Source organism: Eptatretus burgeri, chromosome 1 (assembly GCF_056783735.1).
Source record: "Eptatretus burgeri isolate ZD-2024b chromosome 1, Ebu_testis_v1, whole genome shotgun sequence".
NCBI classification, from domain to species: Eukaryota; Metazoa; Chordata; class Myxini; order Myxiniformes; family Myxinidae; genus Eptatretus; species Eptatretus burgeri.
The window spans coordinates 64,141,595-64,151,839 of NC_140961.1; the positions used below are offsets into that span (position 1 = coordinate 64,141,595).

The 10,245-nt window shown below is 42.6% G+C and overlaps 1 non-coding gene across 1 annotated transcript; it reads right to left on the reverse strand.

Annotated features, from left to right (window-relative positions):
- Window positions 1-1,753: 1,753 nt before the first annotated feature.
- Window positions 1,754-1,825, reverse strand: TRNAD-GUC (transfer RNA aspartic acid (anticodon GUC)). Its single transcript has one exon. It is a non-coding gene; the product is annotated as a tRNA-Asp (tRNA).
- Between the last annotated feature and the right edge of the window lie 8,420 nt (window positions 1,826-10,245).

Genomic DNA, 10,245 nt, shown 5'->3' on the forward strand with positions numbered 1-10,245 from the left:
TTCTAAATCACACAGTTTAATGAGACACCTTATTCTGTCGGTCTATTCTTCGTCTTTGTCCTCGTGCAAACGGAAAATTATTCGGATGATGGTGGAAGAGAAATTCCTTCCGGAACGTTATTTTTCCGAGTAAAAATTGCAAGTCGTGGCTAAGCTACTCAGCCTAAGGTTTTTTAAATCGGATTTTCGAGGTAATGTCATTACTACCCTATAGATACTGTATAATCCGAGAACAGAATTCAAAAATAATTTTCCGTTCGTTTGTCCGAACCGCTTGGGTGAATTTTGCATATTTTTCAACAGCTACCTTTTAAAATCTATAATTTAATCCTCATAAGTCCGACGACCGAATGATACCTCTCGTTTTGTAGGTCTATACCTCCCCTAAGTCCAAGTACCGATAAAAACATTGTTTACATTAACCGCCGCAAAAGCGAGTGAATCAGCGCATTTTATTTTATGTTTCCCAAGTATTCAAAGCTAATTTAGTCGCCAAAATACTCACTTTCCTTCGATTTCCACCCGGTTTTCAACGTTGGGATTTGGGCCACTGTTGTCGACTGCGAAATATGAAAACAGAATTACAAAATATCTTTCCGTCCGTTCGTGCGAGCTGGTAGAGTGAAACCGCGTCATCCTGCACAGGCTCCACCATCTCAATCAGCATACCAGACCGCAAAATCTTTTATTGGCTTATAACTCGACGGTGAAAAGTCACAAGTATTAAACACACACACATTATCGTGCAGGTAGTAATATCAGGCATCCGGCGATATAAGTTAGAAAGGTGAAATAAACTATTTTGGTCGCTAAAGGGCCCCGAGCCGTTGCGGCCTAACACTATCTGAGGCGTGGCGCTCCGGGCCATGAAGCCGCGATTTATTTAAACACTCATAAACTGACGATACAAAGTCCGAAAACGTCCCAACATACCTCAAAATGTCCAGGTTACGTTCCCTGTTAGTGGGTGAACAATCCAACGCTTGGCGAATTCTGCTTCGCAATGATAGGAAGAGCCGACATCGAAGGATCAAAAAGCGACGTCGCTATGGACGCTTGGCGGGTGGGAGACCATGGCTTGGGAAGCACGGATTCTCAATGTTGAATTGTTAACCTATCATCTTGAATATAACTATAATAGACCAATAAAACTTTAAGAGAGATTTAAATATTTATTCTTGTATTTGAGGAGCATCTCGGCCTGGTTGTACTAGAGCAGCTCGTTTTGTGTTCCGTAACTTACGTTCAATGAAAAAAGTGGGGGGGGGGGGGGACAATCGATATGTTATCCCCCCCTTGATAAAAAGTGGGGGGGACATGTCCCCCCCGTCCCCCACCAATCGACGCCCATACGTACACACATACATATAATTATCTTATTTACTGTACTGTCGTCGGATGTTCGTGAGTGGGTTTGCATCTGGGAACACAACAATTATGGTTAATCCTTTTTGAAATCGCAACCGATTTTCATGCTGAAATTAACGTTAAAAAGACGATTTCAATTGCACATTTCATCCTGTTAACGACATGTTAAAAGAGAACCGTCTATCAGAAGCGAGTCGTGGAAAACGCACACACAGTACATGTGTGAAAAGCCTCGTTGGGATAAAAACTCGTTTTTAAAGTCCCATCTTGCTTTTTGGGTTAAAAGTTGCATTAAAAAGGAGACTCGACAACGGAGAGGGCCGTTCGGTCCATGATGCCTGCGCCCCAGCAACACCAGACCAAATATATCCATTAAAAAAATAGCCTCCCCGTCGGGGAATCGAACCCCGGTCTCCCGCGTGACAGGCGGGGATACTTACCACTATACTAACGAGGAACTGCTGAATTTCAAACGACCTTTGTATCTTTTCATATCCAGGTGTTTAATTATCATTTGTTTCGATATTACGGATGTTGTCGATAAATTATAAAACGCACAGGGGGGATCCTGCAAATTACAATTATTTTTTAAAGCTTTCATCATTTCGTCAGTCATACAACAACCAGCCCCCAAAAACCGACCGGACCCGACCCAGCCACCATCCCCCCCCAACCCGACCCAGCCACCGCCACCACCCCCCCAACCCAGCCACCGCCACCACCCCCCAACCCGACCCAGCCACCACCCCCCAACCCGGCCACCACCCCCCAACCCGACCCAGCCACCACCACCCCCAACCCGACCCAGCCACCACCCCCCAACCCGACCCAGCCACCACCCCCCAACCCGACCCAGCCACCACCCCCCAACCCGACCCAGCCACCACCCCCCCAACCCGACCCAGCCACCACCCCCCAACCCGACCCAGCCACCACCCCCCAACCCGACCCAGCCACCACCCCCCAACCCGACCCAGCCACCACCCCCCCAACCCGACCCAGCCACCACCCCCACCCAACCCGACCCAGCCACCACCCCCACCCAACTCGACCCAGCCACCACCCCCACCCAACTCCACCCACCCCCCACCCCCACCCAACTCGACCCAGCCACCACCCCCTCAAACCCGGCCAAACCATCCCCCCCCCAACCCGACCCAGCTTGTGAGTGACATAGTTGACCCACACTTTGCAACAAGTAACTTCATAATTTAAGATGTGGATCAATTCCAGTGCTGTGGGAATGAAAGGACCTGCGTGAGAAATGATACGAAAGGGAAATCAGACAAGAGCGAGAAAAGATAACATTTTCAGGGAATGAATGTTGCCCATTTCGGGTAAAAAATAAATACTCAGAATTCAAGCACATCACAAACTAACACATCAGTCTACAACGAACTTTTGTGCAGTCAAAATGGAAAACCGTTGAGGACAACACAGGCCAGCAGCATTCCAGAGATTATTAAAATCCAATTAACGCAGCAGTTTGTGCATCAAAACCCCAGGTGCTTCCACAATAAACTAGAAGGGCATTCGGTAGAGCGCATTCCTCCACCACGCAATGCCTGATCCATGAGAACATACCGGGCCCAACACATTTTTGAAATATCATGCCATACAGTACTCTATAATTTTTGGCACGATCTCTCAATGGTGAAGAATCACTTTGAAAATGAAATAATTCTCGCATTCAGATTCGGATCTTCACCAAAATCGAATCAATTCTTCCGTGCCACAAACACAACCTGTCCACCAAGTTTCAGTCGAATCCGTCCACAACTTTTTGAGATATCGTGCTATATATATATATATATATATATATATATATATATATATATATATATATATATATATATATATATATATATATATATATATATATATATATATATATATATATATATGTATGTATATATATATATATATATATATATATATATATATATATATATATATATATATATATATATATATATATATATATATATATATATTGTTACGAATTAGCCGGTTCGGACCGCTTCAGCTCAACCACAGTCGCACGTCTGCCGAAAACCGGAATTCAGTTGTAGCTTCCCGGACAACTCCGGCTACGGGTGAGTTAACACACTATAAACTGTCAATATTCTGTCCACGCGGTATAGGGTAAATCGCCGAATCTCGATATACCTAATTATCTGCGCAGACAGAAGTACCGAGAATTTATACCTCGACGGAACTCGTACGGAAACGAGCCGCTCAGCACGCTCGTTCCGTGTGCGATGCCGAGCGGTTTTAATCGCCAAGTTTCGTCGGACCAAATGACCACTTTTATTTGGCTTTAATAGCCGGCTAATTTCCCGAATGCGCCGTGGAAGTCAATGGGAGGAAATGACGCAACGAGCAGATTGACATTCAAACAATGGGGGCATTTATTTCAACAGGCAAGCAATCAATGGGGGAAGGGGAGATGACACAAGCAAAGCCTACAGCCGATGTCTATTATGTACAGGCACGCACTTAAAGGCCCGGTCACACCTTGACGTTTTAGCCAGCGATGGCAACGTATTAAAATGTATGTAAAACGCTGGCTTACGTTGAACTTTTGATGTTTTTTTTTTTTTTTAAGATTCGGACGTATTTATAACGACTTGGTCTTATGTATAACGCATTGGTAACGGACACAGAACGTTTCGTTGTGTTATAGATAACTTATACCAACGAATGCTGAACCTGTTGTCGGCCTACACAACCGATGCCCAACGATAGTCTAACTTCGGCATAGCGCATTGCACGCATCGCCGACGATGTCGTGACGTAGCCTATTAAAAGGCTGACGCACAACGATTCGAATCATAACTGCCGTAGAAATGGAAGTGTCAACATCGCGGTCACACCTTGGTGATCTTGCCAGCGTATGCCGACCTAAGAAAAATGTGTCTAAAACGTTGGGGCACGTCAAATACGGTATGAGTAAGTTTGGTATACGTGAGTAGAACGCTAAAGTACGCTATCATACGTCGTAGTAAGTAGAGTACGTCAAGAAATTTTAAACATGTTCAAAATTTTACGACGTACTCGGCGTATGACACACATTCCGCATGCGATGGGGATAAGTTTTACACACGATATGTGGACGCTTACACACGTCCACAAAGGCTACTTATAAGCTACTCATAAGTCGAAACACGTCGCGGTAATGTCTTTTTTACGCGAAACTTATTTCTAACTTATGTTTGACGTGATTTGAACCAATTCTTTACGTAGTCCCAACACACATCGACGTATGTAGACGTATTCCAATGACGTCTTCCGGTCGACAAAAATAAATTAATTAACGTGTTTCTAACTTACAACTGCCATATAAAGACGTGTTCCCAGCGGTTTTGGGAATTGGCATATAAAAATGCTGTTCATAAAAGGGGAACCCAACAGTGTTTTCGAGTCCTTTTTGAGTCGATGTCCATGTCAGCAGTAACAGTATTAGTATTAGTATTAGTATTAGTAGTAGTTTGTTCATGTTGGCAGTAGTAGGTGAGTGTGAGGGGGAGGGTGTGGGTTATGATGGATCGTCCTTGCGTTTAACGATTTAACGATTTAAATGATAAACTCAACGATTTAAATGGCTGCATCTCCACTATTGAAAGTAGACGCTTGCTCTCAACAATTGGATTTTTTTTACACTCAACGACTTTTAAACGGTACCACTCAGCTATTTTTATTGTTTACAATGAACGATTTAAATTGCTGTCACTCGCCTTTGTTTTTTGACGCTGGGGTTTGGAAATTTGAAGCGTTTCTTCTGAACGTGTGAAAACGCTCAAACTCGACTATTTTAAATAGACGCTGCCGATGGACAATTGGAATCATAGCCAAGCTAGACATCGAAGTGTGAACATCCTCGTCATGCCCAAGAAAAGTTTGAAGAATGCTGCAAATAAGTGTCCTGGCCGTGGCCGTGGACGCTGACGCAAGGACGATCCATTATACCGACGTCTTTCAGCCTATGAGTAACTTAAAAGTAACGTCTGTCGATGTGTGGCAACGATCGCGTAACGTGCCAAGAACACGTTAATCATAGGTTAGAAATAAGTTTCGTGTACGCGAAACATTACCTCGGCGTGTCTCAACTTATGATTAACTTACAAGTAGCATGTGTTGACGTCTGTCAACGATCGCAGACCGTGCATACAACTTGTGGCCAGCATAGCGGAACGTGCGAGTCATACGCCGGCATACGTCGTGAAATTTCAAGCATGAAAAAATTTGAGGACAACCAAAAAGTACAACGTTTAAAGCCAACGTACAACGACGTATGGCAGTGTTTTTCAGCGTGCTCTCAATGTTATCAAAACTTACCCATAACGTATTCAACGTGTGCCAACATTTTAGAAAAAAATTCAAAAATCGGCATACGTTGGCTAAAACGTCAAGGTGTGACCGGGCCTTAACCAAAATTCGACTTATAAAGACAAGGCGCCACAGAACACTTTCATACAAAACCCCAGAAAAGAAACGGGCTCATGAGCCTTTATTCCAACTCAGAGCCTGGATGACCGAACTCGTTCGAGTTCCGCCCTTATATTGGCCCGGGGCGAGCCGCTCTTTCATCTCTCACCCGAGGCCGGGCTCCGCCCACTTTTCACCTCCGACCGCTCACCCCGGTAAGCCTCGCTGGGAACCCCATGTTCGACGTCACGGGTTGGTGTCGGGGAAACCCTCATTTTGATCCGTTTATGCAAATCGGCTCGCGTTGTTTGTTCAGGAGATGGTTGGCATTGTTTGTTGATGAGGATGTTGTGTTGTTTTAAAATATAGTCGGGTCAATTTATGACAAACAACCACCAAACCCACAACAAATTGCAACAAAAGGTTTCTCAGTGGTTTTCATTCCTACTGGATATACTATGCCTGGTGTTGGCTTAATGGTTAGGGTAGTGGGCTTGGGATCCTAGGGTCCTGAGTTCAAATCCCGCTCAGCTGTTGAATTAACACCAGGTGGGGTTGACTCTGCCTGTCATCCTTCCGAGGTCGGCAAAATGAGTGCCAGCATGCTGGTATACTGTGTCGGAGTGGCGACCCGTCCAGGATTGTTCCCAATAGCCAAGGAGACTGCTTCGGCGGCACCAACGCTCTGCACAGAGTATGGTCCTAATGGATGGATGGATGGATATACTGATCAACAGAAAAAGTCTACCAAAATCTGACATCTGGAAATGGGTTAAAAGTCATTTTCAAGATGGCCACCACCGGGCTTTGAAATTATTAAAACAGCTTTAACTTCTTCAATAATTGTGATAAAAACATAATTGTTGGTTCTAGTCCATGGTTTTAATGGATTATTGTAGCATCTGCAGTGGAGGGAAATCCTGAGTTCATGATCCAAGTAGAAGAGATTGAGAAAATGTATTCATCCTTGCTAACGGGTGACATCTCTCTTGAAAGTCTTGAAGAATCAGCTACAATTGTGAAGATCACTGATGAACCTGGAAAAAAGAAATGTGAACTTGCTGCACAATCCAAAACGAGTAAGTAAAAGTAAGTAAGTAAGTAAAACAAAACTGAATGCATTTTCACCTTTCTCCTCTGATCCTACATTGAGAAATATCATAAATGGTATCGTGGCAAGCGAAGACATCAACGTGCATGAATATGAAGCTGTTGGTAACAAAATCGTCGAGAGAATGATTGGACAACCTGTGTTTTCCTTCTCCATCAAGAGGACAGAGAAAGCAAATACCCTGGGAAATTCTAATGATCTCCAGGTTGCTCCTCACAGTCGACTCCAGTGTGCTATTCCAGCGATTCCTGGTGGTTTCCCAGATAGGTGATTTGTCACTTGAGGACATGATGAGTTTTGAGCTCAGTCTATACCCTCCATCCCTCTTTGAGGACAACAAGATCTTGAAGAAGGCAGACAAATAGTGAAGGGCCATGTGTAATCCTGTATTTTTTTCTTTGCCAACTGTTGTTTCTAATGTTTTTCATGTTCTATGGACATCCTTCTAACAAAACGATGTTGGGAAGTTTTAATTTTATTATTTTTATGAATTTTAGACCCAATTTTGATATGACCCTAAATTAGCTAAAAAAAAACGTATACTATTTTTTTTATTTCTTTTATTTTGTACATAAATATAGCATGTGACACCTCAAAATGAGCCTCTCAGTGACTACAAACACATGAGCATACTATTTTAGACATTTGATATAGATTTTAAGGCATTGTTAGCATACATAGATAAATATGCTTTGCTTGGATGGTATGTAAACTTACTAACATCACTGACAATAAGCTGTATAATGTGGAATCATATACATATATCAAGTTAATATAATTATATGCTCATTGTTTTGCAGTGTATTTCAGGGAAAAACATGATAAACTCTTGTTACCAAATATAAAATAGTTGGGGACAATTCCAGTATAGATCCAGGTGGTTCGAAAGACATTATGTTGCACTCTTTATATAATACCTAAATGTATTAAGGGTCATATCATAAGTCTGCATCGCTTCCCGAAAGTACTTTCTTATGGTGGGTGGGTGAGGGCTGGTTGGTCACAGAGGGGGGGAATGCATTCTTAAAAATCACTTCTCCCATTAGTCTAGAGGGGTAGGTGGTTCTAATCTACATTGTATATGACAATACTTTAAGGAAGCTATGCAGTCTTAAAGCAAGGTGATTATTACAGAAAATTCACATTTGTGCATATATTCATGCAGTTTGTTGAAATGTGTAAAACAATGTACTAGTATTACACATTCTATACTACACATTCTACTCTAATTACTACCACTCTAATATATGGTCATACTAATTAATTACTAGACTAGACATTCTACACATCTAGCTACTAACATTTAGTGTCAACATGAATGACATACACATAACTGGTTCTATTTATAGTAAATCACAAAGTTAATTTCAGTTTAATACTTTATAGTCAGTAGTCAACATCATCATCATCACTTTCAGTTTCATCATCACTGTCAATCATCAAATTGACAGGTTCTGTGTTTATGCATTTCTCAGGTGATGCCTCACAGGCACACATCTCTGTGCAAGGGAGACGAGCTTTTTTGCATGAACATCTACCCCCTATGCATTTACTAGTTCCGCATCCACATCTGGTGAGCTCTATCACAGCATCTGGTGCTGGTTTGAGAGTGGTTATGATTGGAACATAGTTTCTGTCCTCCATCCTCCAGCCATACCTTTCTGGTGGTGGCAAGTTGGGTTGTGGATTGCAGTCATTACACCAAATCATGGCCTGATAGTGGGCACATAGGGTATGCTGTTTTAACACAGCTGCAGTTGGTGGTAACCTTTCAGACTCCGCCTGTGACCTCTTAAACATCTCCCAACGAAGCTGTCCCACATCCTTCTTTTTGGTCTGTGGCTAGAACAGCTGACAAACAAATTCTTCTAAGGCAGCTTCTGTCTCTCTTGTGGGTGTTATGGTAGAGCCCAGGTTTTTGAAGGCAGTGAGCATGTTTGGAGAAGCCTTCTGCATAACTTTCCAGCAGGTCAGTTTTCCTTTCCCAGCAAACTTTCCTGTTGTATCACAGCCTGTAAAACTGTGAAATCCAGGCAATGCTGCTGCCAGATCTTCCCCAAGTGCTTCATAGATTGGCCTCAGTGGTACTATACGTTGGCGTTCTCCTGCTCCTAATATCATGCATGTCTGCTGCCCAAGTTCAGGGAAACGACGTAAGGCAAGAATAAACACGTCTGTGTCAGGTGAGAGGATGTGAATTACACCTCGAGACTTTGCAGCTTTGAGAGCATGCAGTATCAAGATTGTGTCTGCTTCCTCCTGGGTTGTGGTCAGATGCATCACAGGTTGCTGCTGAGTAGAGTGTACACCATTTTTAGTAGATACAATGACTGATTTTTCACTTTCGGTGAAATGATTAAGTGCCTTCATTGAAAGATACTCTGTGAGACTGCTCTTTGTTTAAGAGCTGCTCAGGAATGTGTCCATAGCTGTTCTGATAGGTGTTGAGTCCATACACACATAGCTCCCTGAATCCTTGATAGATCCTTTCCGATGATCGCCTGTACCCTGTTTCATGTTCTATGTTCTTCATGTTCCATGGACATGCTTCATGTAGCTGCTCATTGGTATCATCCTTATCACAAAAGAAGCATAGTTCCTTGTCATAGGATTTTGCAGATGATCTTGTAAATCCTTCTGAGCTGGAAGACTGTCCCTCACTTGTACATGTAGCTACTTTAGGTTTATCTGCAGTCTGCTTTTTGATGGCCGTCCTCCTTTGCTACGCTTTGTGACTGGGCTTGCATCACCTCGTGCCACACTTGTCATACATTTTTTTTGCACCATCCAACATTTTTGAACTGACTGTGTCTCTGTAGCAGTTTCTGTGCAATGAAGCACCCCATTGTTTCAGCTGTTCTGCTGTAACACTACCTAGTCTGTTGCTGATTGATAGACATTCTGGATCTTGGTAACTGGCCCATTTCTGTATATGGTCAAGAAGGGTTTCATAAGACTTATCTTCAGGGTTTGTTACCAGATCTCCAGTTGTATTTTGGCACCTAATGCACAGTTTATAATCAATAGGTTCACATTTCTGCTGCTTTCTTGGTGGCTCTGCCATTTTCCTAAAACACACAAACATATTCATGTAAGGAACCACCACCGCCCATGCAGTTAGATACATTCTATAATGCAGTTAATAATACATTCTATTATATCAAAGTTTCTCAGCTTATCTGAAGAAATAATATCATTTATAAATAATTGTATTTGTTCATTTCGTTTGTCAACATCTCCACCAGCAATTCTGCATTACCTGAAAAACAATGGATTCTACACAAATTGTTTCAGAATTAGTTTTTTCTAATTTGTTTATAATGATGGTCGATTGATGG